Source organism: Palaemon carinicauda, chromosome 23, assembly GCF_036898095.1.
Source record: "Palaemon carinicauda isolate YSFRI2023 chromosome 23, ASM3689809v2, whole genome shotgun sequence".
NCBI classification, from domain to species: domain Eukaryota; kingdom Metazoa; phylum Arthropoda; class Malacostraca; order Decapoda; family Palaemonidae; genus Palaemon; species Palaemon carinicauda.
Window position 1 is genome coordinate 109831569 of NC_090747.1, and position 15320 is coordinate 109846888.

At 41.0% G+C, this 15320-nt stretch overlaps 1 long non-coding RNA gene across 1 annotated transcript in view; it reads left to right on the forward strand.

The window, feature by feature from the left end:
• The first annotated feature begins 715 nt into the window (after nucleotides 1-715).
• LOC137617364 (uncharacterized) overlaps nucleotides 716-15320 on the forward strand; it is a 39352-nt gene continuing 24747 nt past the window's right edge. Inside the window, exon 1 of the long non-coding RNA XR_011039645.1 lies at nucleotides 716-847. This is a non-coding gene — a long non-coding RNA (uncharacterized lncRNA). The remainder of the gene's footprint in view (nucleotides 848-15320) is intronic.

Below are 15320 nucleotides of genomic sequence, written 5' to 3' on the forward strand. Positions count from 1 at the left end.
AAATCCATAAAACACAGGAGGTAATAATTGCGCCAGTGACCTTGCTATTAGTAACGCCAGATTAAGGGTAAATTGTTAATCAAATCAGTCAATAAATTCATAAAGCAATCAATCAATTAATCAGTACATCGATACGATTGAAAAAGCGTTGTGTTTTTGTTGGATGCTATTTTAATCTCATTTTGGATTTACTAAAGACTATTTTTATATTTTCGATTTTTTTTGTTAGTCTGGGCAGTTAAAACTGGATAATTGTTTTAATGTAATTAGTGCGAAAAAATGTCATAATGCTCTTATTTGTGAGAGAAAACATAATGTCATAATGACTCTATACACTTCGTTATATATCTATGGTTCTTCAAAAGCGTAGTGCTCGCGATTGTTTATGACGTCATAATATACTTTTCTTTCAGTCTTTTAAAACATTGGAATAATTATGGTGCATTCCTCTGTTCAATAATAAATCATTTATTTCATACGCGAATGGATTGGACTCATCTCCAACTGCCCATTCTAAATATATTATCACATGCTAGTGATAATAAAATTCTTAATTATATCATATTTGCGGACATGTTGATTTGCATAAAATGTTTGCAAAAATTAAATTTGTTCCTGGCAAAATATCCTTTGTAAATTCATCGTTCCAACCAGCCCAAAAGACTTCCCCCAACCAATAACAACCACTTCAGTAGTTCTTCCTCCGGTCTTTGGCAATGGTTCGTCAGACTGTGGAAACCTCTCTTGAGTCTCGTCGCTGCTCGGTTTAGTCAAGTGTATACTACAGGCAAAGCCGGTTGTGTACTACGTTGTCATCTTGTCTTCACTTTATTTCCACTCCGTATAGGTAAGCTGGTTTGGGTGGAACGATGTTGTGGCAGACTTGTGAATGGAAGGATCTATTATTTGTTCATATTAATTTTTTATGGTTAAAAGTTTATACGGTCCTTGGATCAGGTTTCGTGTTAATCAGTTGAAACCGTAATGATGACATGGTACGATTTAGAACGACCTGCATCCCACGGGCTTTTGCAAAGGCACCCCTTAAGACAAAGACTTGGTTTTAGTTTCAAGCGTTTATCAGGTACTTTGATATAGCAGATATGGTAAGTGTTCAATAATAAAGGTTTTCCTTCATTTGTGTAAGGTACGTCGTGTAACTAAAGGTGTGTTAGTCTTTGTTAACCGGCTTTGTTATTGATAAACTTTATTCTCTTATGTATAAGTATGTCTCATATATAGGGTTATAATGAACACTTAAATGCTGAAATACCCCTGTTGAGTTGTTTGTAAGTAGTTGCGAATCAAATATTCGGACTTGCAATTCTCGCATTTTTTCTTTTGAAACGGAGACTTGTGTTATGTATTGGCCCTGACTTAATGGCGTACGTGACTGAACGAAGGTTCTTGGACAGAACAAAGTTAAGTTTGTCGGTCGTCGACATTGCCGATGGTCTTGCGTAAAGTAATTCATAGATTGTGGGAGCTTCGTATTTTATATTTTTATTTGGTATGTCGCTCACAACCTTTGTCTCGGTTTCAACTCGACTGCCATTTCGAGGGCTCCCCAGAGGTGTTAAATTTAGCGACAACTAATTTGTTATTAAATCGAGAACCTGCCTGAGTAGTTATTGCTCATAGTTAGACGGAAACCTCATGGCCGTGAGCAGCACAGCTGTAAACTCATTTTGAGTTTTAATACAAGCAATGACCAATTGAGGAAGTGGTAAGAAGTGTAGGCAAGTATTTACCTAACGCCAAATTCATGAACCGGATCTTCAAAATCCGGTGTTTTCTTACTAAATAATGGTTTAAACAAGTCTTGCTTGCCGCTTCCTGGTCCGAAACCTGTATCCCATAAGGGTCTTCCTAAAACTGTGTATAAAACTCAAAACGCATGATTTGCACCTGTATGAAATAGTTGAATTAGCTGAAGAAGCTTGTATTCCTGGTTATATTTGTTGAAAGTTATTTGGCTGGAATTCATGAAACTAATTAAACTAGGTGAACCTTGTATGGCTCGCGTTCGCGTTATATTTGTTGAAATTTTGTGTATTGGCGGCAGTTATTTCATGAAATCGGACTAATTTTGATTTGGTTTATAAACATAAACCGTCTGTAACAGTTACAATGGGTTTTGTGTATTTTTGGACGAACGAAATACCGATCATGAGTAATGACTGCCTTTTTGTATCGTGATGGTAGCAATGATGTTGCTCTCGATAATTTACAGACAACAATTATAAAGTACCCTGCAGTAATTTAATATGCTGCATTGTTGAACGTTAATATTTCATACGTCTGGGGTCGCGCAATTTTAGCCCAAATCGTAAATTTGCAAAATGATAGGAAGTGCAAGTGGTTAATGTCAACATTAGACGCTGCTCTCCAAGTAACCAATTTAGTTCTAAGATTTCATTCAGTAATGGTCTAATCAAGTGCACAGGATTTCGTGAATGTTGTTTTTTTTTTTTTTTTAGGAAACCTAATTTAGGATTCGAAAGGTCTTTGGCAATGATGGTTACCAATGTAAAAACTAAATCTGTGAATCTGTATTAGGCACTTAGGGAAGGTAGCCTATCGATTTGGGAAGTTTTCTAGGGTTTTAATTACTCTCAAGTATATTTTACAGCAAAGATATATTAGATTTACGTGTTATTTTAATGTAAACTCTTGGGGAAATCTTAAACATGAATGTTCTAAATAGCAGTAAATGCAAAATTAGTATACGGAAGGAAAATAGTTGTTATAAAATATGGCAGAATTTTTGGGCTCAGGCCATGTCGTCCTGATGGAAGTTCCTGTAAGGTAGCTTTGTAGGGTATATTTGACTACAGTGATATTCCCAGAGAATTTTACCGCAAGGTATCCAGAATTCTAACTCCTGGAGCGAATATCCCTAAATAATATCACAGGGATATCGCATAAGATCAGAGGACGTATTCTTGACACGTCACATAACTATCTTCGCCCCAAACATTATTAACGCTTCGAGGGGGGAATAGTGACAAGAATCTGAAACGAGAATGAAAAGAGCTGCTCATAAGGCATCTCAACTATTCTGTTTCCAGTGTGTATCTGATGAAGGCGGTAGCGCCCTCCTCATTCCTTTTTTGTGTTGCTCAACTACTCGGTGTTTTCCCTGTGTTCTCTCGTTATTTTGGATTTAATTCAACATTTTGATGACTTCTCCGGCCTCTTCTGCCTCTAGGAAGTTGAGTATTATCTTTACTATGTATAAATGTAGGCTCTTGTCGTTTTGAATTAAATCAAAAGTGATTTTAACGTAAACAAGAGCTGTTGCCTACCGGAAGGCATCCTGGATGCTATCGCTCGCTCTTACGGGTCAGTTAGTTCGTTAGAGCGACGTTCCTGGTTTGTTACGCTTTTATAATTTTGCTATTTAGCTACTCTAGAAATGCTTATATTGTTCGGTCAGTGTTAGCTCGGTGTATTAGACACGGGTCGAGGTACCGATCCTGCCTTTCGCGAGGCTTCGTAGCCTAGACGTCTGGCACTAGTACTTTCATGCATGGTATAAGTTTTTTCTGAGTGTTATTTAATTGAAGCTATAGCCAAATATTTTATACATGTAAGATATTGTTGAATGTTTTTTCCAAAATTGTATATGAGAGAGTTTCAGTGATTTAGGTAATAGATTCTCATCTTACCTAGTCTAGTATTCTAGGTACAGTAGTATACTTTCGCACATCCCCAATTGTTCTTTTTCTCCTCCGGAGGCTAAGTTCAATCCCTTTCTCCCTCTGTAAGCCTTCGGCTTAATCCTAGTGGGGTAAATGTCTAGGAGAAGGCCGCACCCGTTTTTCAAGTATTAACGACGAAAAACGGCAAAAAACAACCAGATTGTTGTTGCACAGTGCATAGAAACATGAGGAAATGAATAAAAAAAAAACTAAGACTTAACTCTTACACACAAAATGTAAGCATAAACCTACTTATACAATTATGGGGGACCCCAGTGGGAAGCGGGGTTTTTGGGTGGGGGGAGGATGAGAAAAGGGATTTTTCGGGGCAATACCGAACCTAATACAACCAACTAACCTACCCTGGGGGGCCTGTACCCCCCCCCCCCCTGTGACCCCCCCCCTTAAGGCCACAGTGATTTTCAGGGCACCACCGAACCTAATACACCCACCTAACCTAGCCTAATAGCCCTGTACCCCTACCGGGGGGGGGGGACCCCCCTTAAGGATACTACCCCTTTTACCCCCACCATAAGGTTAAATTTCGAGCACATTTTGCTAAATAGTTTTTTAAAATTGCTCTAACAAGCTTAGTTTTTGTCCTAGAAAGGTCAGGTTGGTCTCATTCTTTTGGAAAATGCCTGAAGTTTCTCGTAAAATTTTCAAAAAAATGTGAAAATATGTAATTAACAGTGTTTTGCAAGAACGTACCGGTACGTCCTTTGGGGGTGAAAGGGCTACCTAATACATCCATCAAACCAAATCCAAAGTGATGGTACTGCTGTATACATCGTTATACTATCACCATTATAATATACTCCATAAATTAATGAAGCTTACCTTAACCTGTTGGTTAATAAAGATGTGCTGCTGCTTTGAGGAAAACGTGAAGCCATTGCGAAGGTTCCCTGACATGCAGGACAATTTCTATTTTGTAAAATTAAATTGTGTCTCTGGCACAAATCCACTAGTTTTTCAATATAACCCCGAATAAGTAAGAACAATTTCATTGTAACTTAGGAAACAGTCAGGACAAGAAGATGGAATTTCAACTTGTGCAATATCAGATGACGTGCTTGCTACGGCCTCGATGTCTAGGAACGAAATAAAATGGCTGGGTAAGAAAATGTATTGTCGCACTGTGATGGGTAAGAAAATGTATTGTCGCACTGTGATTGGCCAAACGTGAAGACGTCATTGGGAAAGAAAATGTATTGTCGCACTGTGATTGGCCAAACGTGAAGACGTCATAGTGGACTAGTTTGTCTGCGGATTATAGTGGTTACAGGGCTCATTTGAGCAAAAATAAGACTGTCAACAATAACAACAGACTTAGAAAAATCTGGGAGGAAGACAAGAGTAGCGTGAGTTTGATCGTCGATATTTCGACTTATTGATTTTCACTAAATTATCTCACTGGTATACCATTATATACATACATTCCTACATATTCTAGTAAAAATAAATTGAATATCAGTGATATCTTCATGCGGCCCTCTCCTAAACATTAACCCCTAGTGGTTCTATCTGTATAATAATTCGGGTATAACTATTCTAGGATATGTCTGTCCTGATCTGATAACCAGAGTGACTGGTTTATTGGGTTAGGGCAGAACATCAGTTTCTAGTCTGTGGTCTGCTTCTTCCTAGGATGAAGAAAGAGTCTCCTTTGCTAGGTTAGGGGCGGACACAGGAAGCTTTGCTTCCCTCGTCCATGTTGGAAGGATTCTGTACGAGATGATTCCTTCCTCTAGTGGCCTAGCAGACTGTCCTGTGTTGTTTTTCTCGGGCTGGAGAATGAGTTTTCTCTGTTGCCCGGCGAAATAACTTCACCTAACTTTGTTCTGGTTGGGAGGAGGTTAGCAAGTATTGCCAATCTTCCTCCCTAATAGACAACTCTTGGTTAGGATGAGCTTCCCTAACGGCTGAGTGTGTCTCCTGCTAGAACGAAGTCTATAGGACCCTTATCCCTTCCCCACCTCTTTCTTTTATATTCTTTTAGCCGTAGTCCTACTTCCGTACCTAGTATAGGTTAGGATGGAGGACAGGCTCAGATCTCTGCCGGCCGGCAGACACCCTTTATTCTTTGCAGAGTGACCCCAGACCTCCCTTGGTCTCCCTTCCATGTCAGTCGGTAGAGCCCGGCAGACTATGGATTCTTTGGAAGCCTGAATGTACATTCTCCCCTTCCATAAGTTCACTCTTTCTGGATGGAAGGTCGTATGGCATGCCGCCCTATAACCTTACATCCATACTTTTTCTCTAACTATTGTGTTGCACCCCTATCCCGGCTGCCGGCTTGACAGCTGACAGCCGGGAAGGTAGAGGTTCTCTGATTCTTGGCTGCTGTCGGCGGCATGGTTTTATTACATTTGTCGGCCGGCAGTGGAATCACAGCCCGAATTCGCTGGCCGCTACGATTAGTGGCCGGCAGCCAGTTTGTGTTTTCAGCCGTCGGCTGGCAATGATTGCCGACCGGCACACAGTCGCAAATCAGTGGGCTGCCGCCTATTAGTTAAAGATATATCTTTGATCTATTAAGGGGTAGTTGCCGGCCGGCACAACAACATGCGATGTACAGTAGTTGCTATATTCATAGTGTAGTACACACTGCATTAGTAGAAACTGCTGTACAGAGTTTGTGATAACACTAATGTTCTTCATCATACTTAATGTTATCGTGTACAGCCTTTTGTTGAAACCGTACTTTATATAGGAAGCGAGTTCTTTCTGTATTCTTTCAATCCCGTATATTAAAACTACACATTAAATTTCCGTTGAGGAAATTACATAAGGTATTCTAGTATAGAATTAACCTTAGTTTTAATATTTTGGGAGGTTACAGCAATTGACTGAACAGGAAATACAAGTATGTCTCTTTCCTTTTTTTATATAGCTTTTCTATATAAGCTAAATGTTTCAATATAAGTGAAAAGCCTTCACTTGATACTCATGGATTTTTCTTCTCTTTACAGGAGGACCATCCGAAGTGCGGGAGTGTGTTCTGTAATGTCCGCAGTAAGAACTTCGTGGACATCATTATTGCAGGAGGCACGCAGCATGCACAGCCTCCAGAGGTGTTCGCTATTGGGACGCTCGGGTTTGTACAGTTTGTTCTAACCTGATTACCGAGGCTTTTGACGACCCTAAGTCAACGGAGTCAAGGGATGCTGCCAGGGAAATGTTACGATCCTGGGTGAGGGGTTTTCAGAAAAACACCTCAGGCCCCTACCTTCCTAATGAGAAGATGAGGGCCTACCTTTTCCCTAAAGCATCGGCTGATGCAATCATCCCCCAGCCTCAGGGGTAGATACCAATTGCCCTGAATCCGGTAGATTCTGAAGTCTCAGCCGCCCTTCAAGACATCCAAGTGGACGATAGGATGTCAGAGGTGTCGGATTCTACTGAGAAGGACCTTCTAGGAGAAGGTCAGGAGGAGGAGCTGTTTCAGACTCCTCAAGTAGAAGAGCAAGAAATCAACTAAGTGTCGGTTACGTCGGTTCCGGACCCAGAACTGGTTCCTTCTACATCGTCTGCTATCCCAGATGAACTGGGAAGGACTCTTTCTTCCATTCAAAGGAAGCAGCAATGAAACTGGAGTTACATGGGCCCCAGAAGCGGCTCATCGTGAAGGGTCTTCCCTTGTGCTCGAATACCAATCCTTGGAAGTATGCCGAACACATGCCAATGACAACCGGGGAGATCGTGATCTCAGAAAAGTTGGGAGCAATTTCCCTGGAAGAAGTGGAATTTTGGCCCAACAAAGATTTTTATCCGGACTGCTATGCCCGTCCTAGGAAGGAGCCAGCCTTAGAGGAGGAGACGGAGTCGGAGGTCATAGTTTTTGACCATAGTAAAGCTCAGACATTACTATCGAGCTCGATGAAAGAGAGGGGCTTCACTAACTCAAAGGTGCCCGCCTTGAGTAGAAGCTTCCCTCCTTTGTGGCCTCTCCTACCAGAGCCTTTCCCTTCTTGGAAAAGGGATATAAGGCTGCCTTACATGCGGTGGAGGCAGGGAAACCATGCCCCTCCTTAGAGGAGTGCAAGCCATTATCTCTGACTTTGCCCTTGGACCAAGAAGACTGGAAGGACGTACACCTTACCTTCTCAGTCGGGAAACTAGAAGCTGATATTGCCGAACGCCAGTTCGGTGAGGCGCTTCCAAAACTGTCGGAGGCTCTCTTGCGTAGAGAGCAAGAGACAAAGGAAAGACTTGCGGCATCGATGTCGTTGCAATCAACACTAGAAACGATGGCAAGTGACCCCAAGAACCAGGACATGTTCATGGTTGTGGCCAAAACCCATCTGGCCACAGTTACGAAGGATTTCTATAGCTTTATTAAAGCTAGAAGAGCCTGTAGAGAGTTCGTGTTCGCCTCGGTTGCGGTGAGGTACGAACTGAGGAAACTGATCTCTCGTATTTGGGGTAAAGACCTCTTTCCCAATGAAGTGGTTAAAGAGGTAGTAGACAAAAGGCCTAGGCCATCCTCTTGGCCGGCTAAACCCTACCGACAGCAACATCAATAACATCTTCCTTTGACCGCGGGACCTCAGACGGTGGCACAACCTCCAACCACCTACCAGCTGGTACCTCAACAAACGGTGACACTGTCGCCAGTTCTTAACCCAGCCTCCGAAAGGCAGACTTCTTCCTTTCGTTCGAGAGCCAGAGGAACTCCCAGAGGTTCTTCTAGACGCCTTCAAGAGGAATGGGATCCAGGGGAGGACGCGGTCAAGGAGGCAAGGCCTCAGGTCCACAACAGCAGAAGTAGATATTTCCAGTAGGAGGGAGATTACAGACCTTCGATCCCTGGGCCCACAGCCTAAATAAGAATGGACTAGGTTGGAGCTGGAGCAGTGCTCCACCTCAATTTCCTCAATTCTTCCATCACTCCACCCCCGCTCTGGAAGAATATGTCCGAGAGCTCTTAGTCAAAAGAGTAATCCGAAAGTCTTAAGTCCATCAAATTTTAAGGAAGGCTGTTTTGTGTTCCAAAGGAGGACTCAAGAAAAACTCAGTGTCATTCTGGGCATATGCTGTGTCTATAGACTTGTCCGACGCTTATTGGCACGTTCCAATTATTCGTCACCCCTCCCCCTACCTAGGCTTCAAGTTACTTTGATAACTTTACGCCTTCAGAACCATGCCTTTCAGGCTAAACATAGCCCCAAGGATTTTCACGAAGCTCGCGAACGCAGCCGTCCATCAGTTATGCCTAAAAGGGGTCCAAGTAGTAGCCTACTCGGACGACTGGCTGGTGTGGGCAGCATCCAGGACAGTATGCGTGCAAGCTTCTAAGATAGTGATCCAGTTCCTGGAACATCTGGGATTCAAGATCAACATCAAAAAGTCTCTTCTTTCTCCAGCTCAAAAATTTCGGTGGTTGGGAATCCACTGGAATTTGGAGTCACATCGACTTTCCATTCCTAGTAAGAAGAGGAACGAAATAGCAGGATCTGTCAAGAGACTATTGAAATCCAAACGGATATCAAGACGCGAACAGGGGAGAGTGCTGGGCTCTCTACAGTTTGCTTCGATAACAGATCCAGTGCTAAGAGCACAGCTTAAGGATGCAACAGGAGGCTGGAGAAAATATGCATCAAACGCAAAGAAATGGCACCTGTCAGCAGTTCACATTCAAGAGTTCCGCAATGTGACTGCGGACGCTCTATCTAGGTTTACACCTATAGAGTCAGAATGGTCCCTTGACGCAGGATCGTTCTCCTTCATCTCGAGTCAAGTCCCAGAGCTGCAGATAGGCCTCTTTGCGACGAAAGACAACAAGAAAATAGTTCGTTACGTGTCCCCTTACGAGGATCCGTTAGCGGAGGCAGTGGACGCTATGTCCCTGGGCTGGATCAGATGGTCCTGTATCTATCTGTTCCCTCCACACACCTCCTTTTGAAGGTCCTCGATATGCTGAGATCCTTCAAAGGGAAAGCTGCAATAGTGGCCACAAGTGGCCAAATAGCGTGTGGTTCCCTCTGGCTTTGGAACTACGATTAAAATTCGTTCCGCTACCGGATCCATCCCTGTCTCAGTAAGTACAGAAGTAGACTGTCTTTGCTCCATCACAGAAAACACGGAACCTACATCTCATGATTTTCTCTCCTTAACGATGAGAAAAAGATTCGGTGTTTAAAAGTTGGTTTAGACTTTTGGAGGAAACCAGAAGACATTGAGGCTTCAGGGAAGAAATATCTATCCTTTGTCAAGGTGAAGAAACTGAAAGAAATCCCGACAGATTCCTATTTATCATTCTTCATTCTCCTTCATGAGCAAGGTTTAGCAGCCTACACAATTCTATTGTTCAAACCTGCCTTGACAAATCAGATACCATTTGCCTTACAGGTCGACCTTTCTAACGACGTTCTTAATGAATTAGCCCTTCAGCGCTTCCAAAGACCATTTGCTTGGTCATTAGATATGATTCCTCATTGTGTATAAATAATGAACAATGAGAAATGGGCTTAGAAGGTTTTGAATTTAAGTCATATTTCTGTTTGTACTCTCCTTGGGGACCAGAGTTAGTGAATGGAAGGCCACGTCCAGTTCTTGGAGGGAGAACTGATTCTATTTCCAGACCCAACGTTTCTTACCAGGAACAAGCTACCCACCAACAGGTGGGGTCCCTAGAGAATCTGCCCTCTGGAAGAAGATGCATCTCTGTCCAGTGGAGTGCCTAAAGGTCTTATCTTCATAGAACTTCAGACTTTATGGGAGGACAGCTGTTCAGAAGAGAAACCCTGGGTTAAAAGTTATCTATAACTAAGGGCGAAATTCACCCATGTTATTCGCAGAACGGATCCAGACAGTACACCCGTTAGTTATCTGTTATTTTGCGCAAGTTAGCAAGAAGAGGAGCTTTTAGCACTAGTTGGAGAATTGGCAATGTTACTCCTCTATGTAAATGTGTTTGTGGTAACTCAAGTCCCACTGATTACCGCCCAATTTCCATAACTCCCATATTATCTAAAGTTTTTGAACGTCTTACTGTAATAGGTTTGCTGAAGGTAATCATCTACTCCCTAGTTTGCAATTTTGTTTTCGTAAAGGCCTTGGAGCATGTGATGCCCTTCCTACTATCTCCAATGCTGTACAGAAATCCCTTGATTGTGGTCGGGAAGTTCGTTTGATTGGCCTTGATTTTAGTGCTGCCTTTGACCGTGTTAATCATGAGGCCCTTGTTTTCAAACTGAAACAGTTGGGAGTGGGTGGGTCGTTTCTTAGCATTATTATTGATTTTTTAAGTAATAGATCTCAGAGTTGTTGTTGATGGGCACCATAGTGATTATAGGAATGTGATATCCGGTGTTCCACAGGGTAGTGTTCTTGGCCCATTACTTTTTATACTATATACACATGACATGTGGTTTGGCCTAGAAAACAAGCTTGTTGCTTATGCAGATGATGCTACTCTCTTTGCATCAATTCCATCCCCTGACTGTAGATCTAGGGTTGGTGAATCCCTTAATAGAGATTTAGCTATAATTAGTGCATGGTGCAAATTATGGGGTATGAAGCTGAATCCTAACAAAACTCAAAGTATGATTGTAAGTAGGTCAAGGACGGTGGTTCCTCAACATTCGGATCTCAGTATTGATAATGTTTCTTTAAATATGTATGACTCGTTCAAAATTTTAGGTGTGATTCTCGACAGTAAATTTACTTTTGAGAAACATACAAGGTCTGTCTTTTCTTCAATTTCACAAAAAATAGGCTTATTGAGAAAGTCTCTCAAGATTTTCGGTGATCAATCTATTCTGAAGAAGTGTTTTAATTCTTTCATTCTACCTTGTTTTGAGTATTGTTCTCCTGTCAGGTGTTCAGCTGCTGATTCTCATCTTAATTTGTTGGACAGAAACTTACGGTCTATTAAATTTCTTATTCCTGATCTAGATATTAATCTCTGGCACCGTCGTTCAATTAGTTCATTATGCATGTTGCATAAGATTTTTCACAACTCTGACCATCCTTTACATTCAGATCTCCCTGGACAATTCTATCCTGTTCGTAATACTAGGCAGGCAGTTAATTCAAATAGCCAGGCCTTTTCCATCACGAGGCTCAATACTACGCAGTACTCTAGAAGTTTTATTCCAGCTGTGACCAAGTTGTGGAATGATCTTCCTAATCGGGTGGTTGAATCAGTAGAACTTCAAAAGTTCAAAGTTGGAGCAAATGCTTTTTTGTTGACCAGGCGGACATAGTCTTTTTATAGTTTATTTATGACATTTGTTTTTGATGTTGTTGATAGTTTATTATATGACATGTCTGTTTTGACGTTGTTTCTTATTTTAGAATGATTTATTGTTAATTTGTTCTCTTCATTTATTTATTTCCTTATTTCCTTTCCTCACTGGGCTATTTTTCCCTGTTGGAGCCCCTGGGGTTATAGCATCTTGCTTTTCCAACTAGGGTTGTAGCTTGGATAGTAATAATAATAATAATAATAATAATAATAATAGTCATGATCCGAGGAAAGTTGCCTCCTCCATAAAATTTCTTTAATTATATGGACTTTGAACATCCTTGTTTGCACACCGGCTGGTAGTCATCCAAGGCGTTCTTTATGTACTATGCGTAGCAAGTGGAGCAACTTATGAGATCTGTGGTAGCAGCAGGTAGAATCCTTTAACCTTCTGTTTTAAGTCTGCGAGGAACAGTGTAATTAATTTGGGACGATTAATTAAGAGGGTGCGTGTGTAGTCACTGTATGTTACTACACGCTGAGCGATAGGCCACGATAGTGTCCTTACGAACTGTTCCATTGACGTCTGTAATCTATAGCATAATATGGACACTTGTGCCAAGCGTTTTTTACACTAGTGTATGTAAACAGTATACAGACTTTATCATTATTATTAATAATTCTATTGAAGTGGCAAATCTGTTTCCTAGTAGATGAAACTATATTTTCTGTTGACTGTTTTTTCTTTATGCTTTTACGCATATCATCCACATTATATAAATTTTATAAATGTGATCTGATATGTTCGTTTATTAAATTTGAATAAACTAGTTCATAATGAACCCTGCGTCTTTTCGCCCACACTCATTTTATTAGAAATGTACTGAGCATTAAGATTAAAATGTGGATATTTTTATCATGGTATGTCTTTCGAGACTGTTCCCAGATTCAAGCAAAAGTCCACTCACTCTAACCGTTCCTTGGAAGGGTTGACGTGGTACCCTAACGGGTTGGTGGCAAAGAGGCAAAATTTGTTTCTATGCGGATACAACCATTATCCAATAGTTATTAAGAGTGGTCACTTTGGGGAAGGTGTCACAAATTCATTACCACTTTGGCGACTCTTATACAAACTTTGCTTTATAATGTATAGGGCGACACCACTATACAAGCTTGTCATTTTGTCATCCATAAGTTTTTTATGTACTCCTCGAAACTTTTCCAGAATCTAGTATGACTTATCCCTGTAGGGGGCAGGAAGCACTAACATAGTTCATGCTTAGATGAAATGATGTATGACGGTAACATCATAGGTCTCTGGTCTAGACGGACCAGGAAAATACTTTCTTGAGAGTACGGCACTGATTGGGAATCCAGATACAGTAATGCTCTGGTAAACTTCCATCAGGACGACATGGCCTGAGCCCAAAAAAACGGATTTTGAGCGAAGCGAAAAATCTATTTTTGGGTGAGGTAGCCATGTCGTCCTGATGGACCCGCCCTTCCTTTTATTGTAAAAGGGCTGGTTGACCCCTCCCTATAATACAGTATCTGTACCACCTCTTATATCGCTACAAGGAATAAAGAGGGCGCTACCGCCTTCATCAGATACACACTGGAAACGGAATAGGAGAGATGCCTTATGAGCGGCTCGTTTCAGATTCTTGTCACTATTCCCCCTCGAAGCGTTAATAATGTTCGGGGCGAAGATAGCTATGTGACGTGTCAAGAATACGTCCTCTGATCTAATGCGATATCCCTGTGAGATTATTTAGGGATATTCGCTCCAGGAGTTAGAATTCTGGATACCTTACGGTAAAATTCTCTGGGAATATCACTGTAGTCAAATATACCCTAGAAAGCTACCTTATAGGAACTTCCATCAGGACGACATGGCTACCTCACCCAAAAATAGATTTTTCGCTTCGCTCAAAATCCATTTTAATTTGGGTGAGGAAGAGTATTTCCAAGCAATGTGGCTAGTAATAAAAATTTAATTACAGGAAACTATAGAAGTTAGGTAAAGTATTTCGATTTAAGGAATTTAAACTACATGGAAAGTAAAGGGAGCAGATTGCTGAGTAATAATGTCAGTTGATAAATGGCCACTATTGAAATTATATCAATATAAACTTCAAGGTTAAGTGACGTAGAATCCATGAACTTCATGGTACCGTGCTCTGTCAGGACTAGGTCCTCAGATGGTATACTAAAAAGTGTCAAGGTTCATTGTTCATCTGAAGTTGGTTTAAGCCACAATTGGAGTGAAATTTAAAATTGGCGAATACACTGAGGGGTTTAATTCTATATGTGATTATTTTACATATAATTTAATGTAAATTATAGACTTAGGGGAACACAGTCCAGTGCAAAGTCTTGCAGCAGAGCTCAATTTTTACTCTAAAATTACTCGGCTGTTAGGAAATTTGGGTGCAGTGATGCATATAACAGGACACCCTGGTTGGGGATTAAACTTCCTCAATGGTGGTTGACGTAGGAGAATTAGAAAACTCCGAAAAAGCTTTACATAAAGTTATACGGGGTGTCTCTCGTTATATTGGCAGTGTTCATTTTGTCATTAAAATTGAGGAAGTTTATTAAAATTAGTTGGTGTAAACTTCCTAGCTGCTATAGTTACGCTATATTGGTGGCAAGAGGGTGCAAGTGTTGCTGATTTTAGGGTCAAATTTTAAGGGTTTGGACATAACATAGCTAGGGTAGCTTTTTCTTTTCGGTACTTGTAGCCTACCAGGCCTTTTTTTCCGCTGCTGCTATCAATAGTAGTGTTGTTAGGTAAGCAATTTTATTTCCCCCAAAAAATTAGTTATAAAGATTGGGTTCTGGTAGTAGCATTTATGACTAGCTTCATGTTTTGGTAACCTATATAGCTCCTTAAGATTGGTAACCTATGAAGATTTGAAGATTCGATAGGCAACCCTGAATTGATTTTTATATTTTGTACTAGTGAAGTTTCCATTCATTCGAGTGAACTCTGCAGTGTGTATTTGTAGGGTTGAATCTACATGGATTAGGTGGTTTTATGATTTTTTTTTTGTATTTTTACTCGTTCAAAATTTCCATGTTAAAACTTTTCAGGAGTTAGGTCTATATTTTATACTTTTTCCTACTTAAATACAAATCATTTGCACTTTCCAATGGATATATTGTCCCGGGTTGTTGGAAATCTAGCCATAAATTTTTATGCGAGGTAAACCCCTCTAGTAAAGGGGCTAGACTTTTCACCCTTCTCACACACTTGGCTATATTGTATATCCACTTTTGATCTTGGCTTGGTAGAGTGCAGCTGTGCCATCACACTCCTGTTAACCCTTGTTAAAACTTGCTATTTTCTGGTGTATTTGGTCTTGGGAATTAAGATGCGGGTTTCTCCTGGCATCGAAGGATGCTCTTACGACACCTTC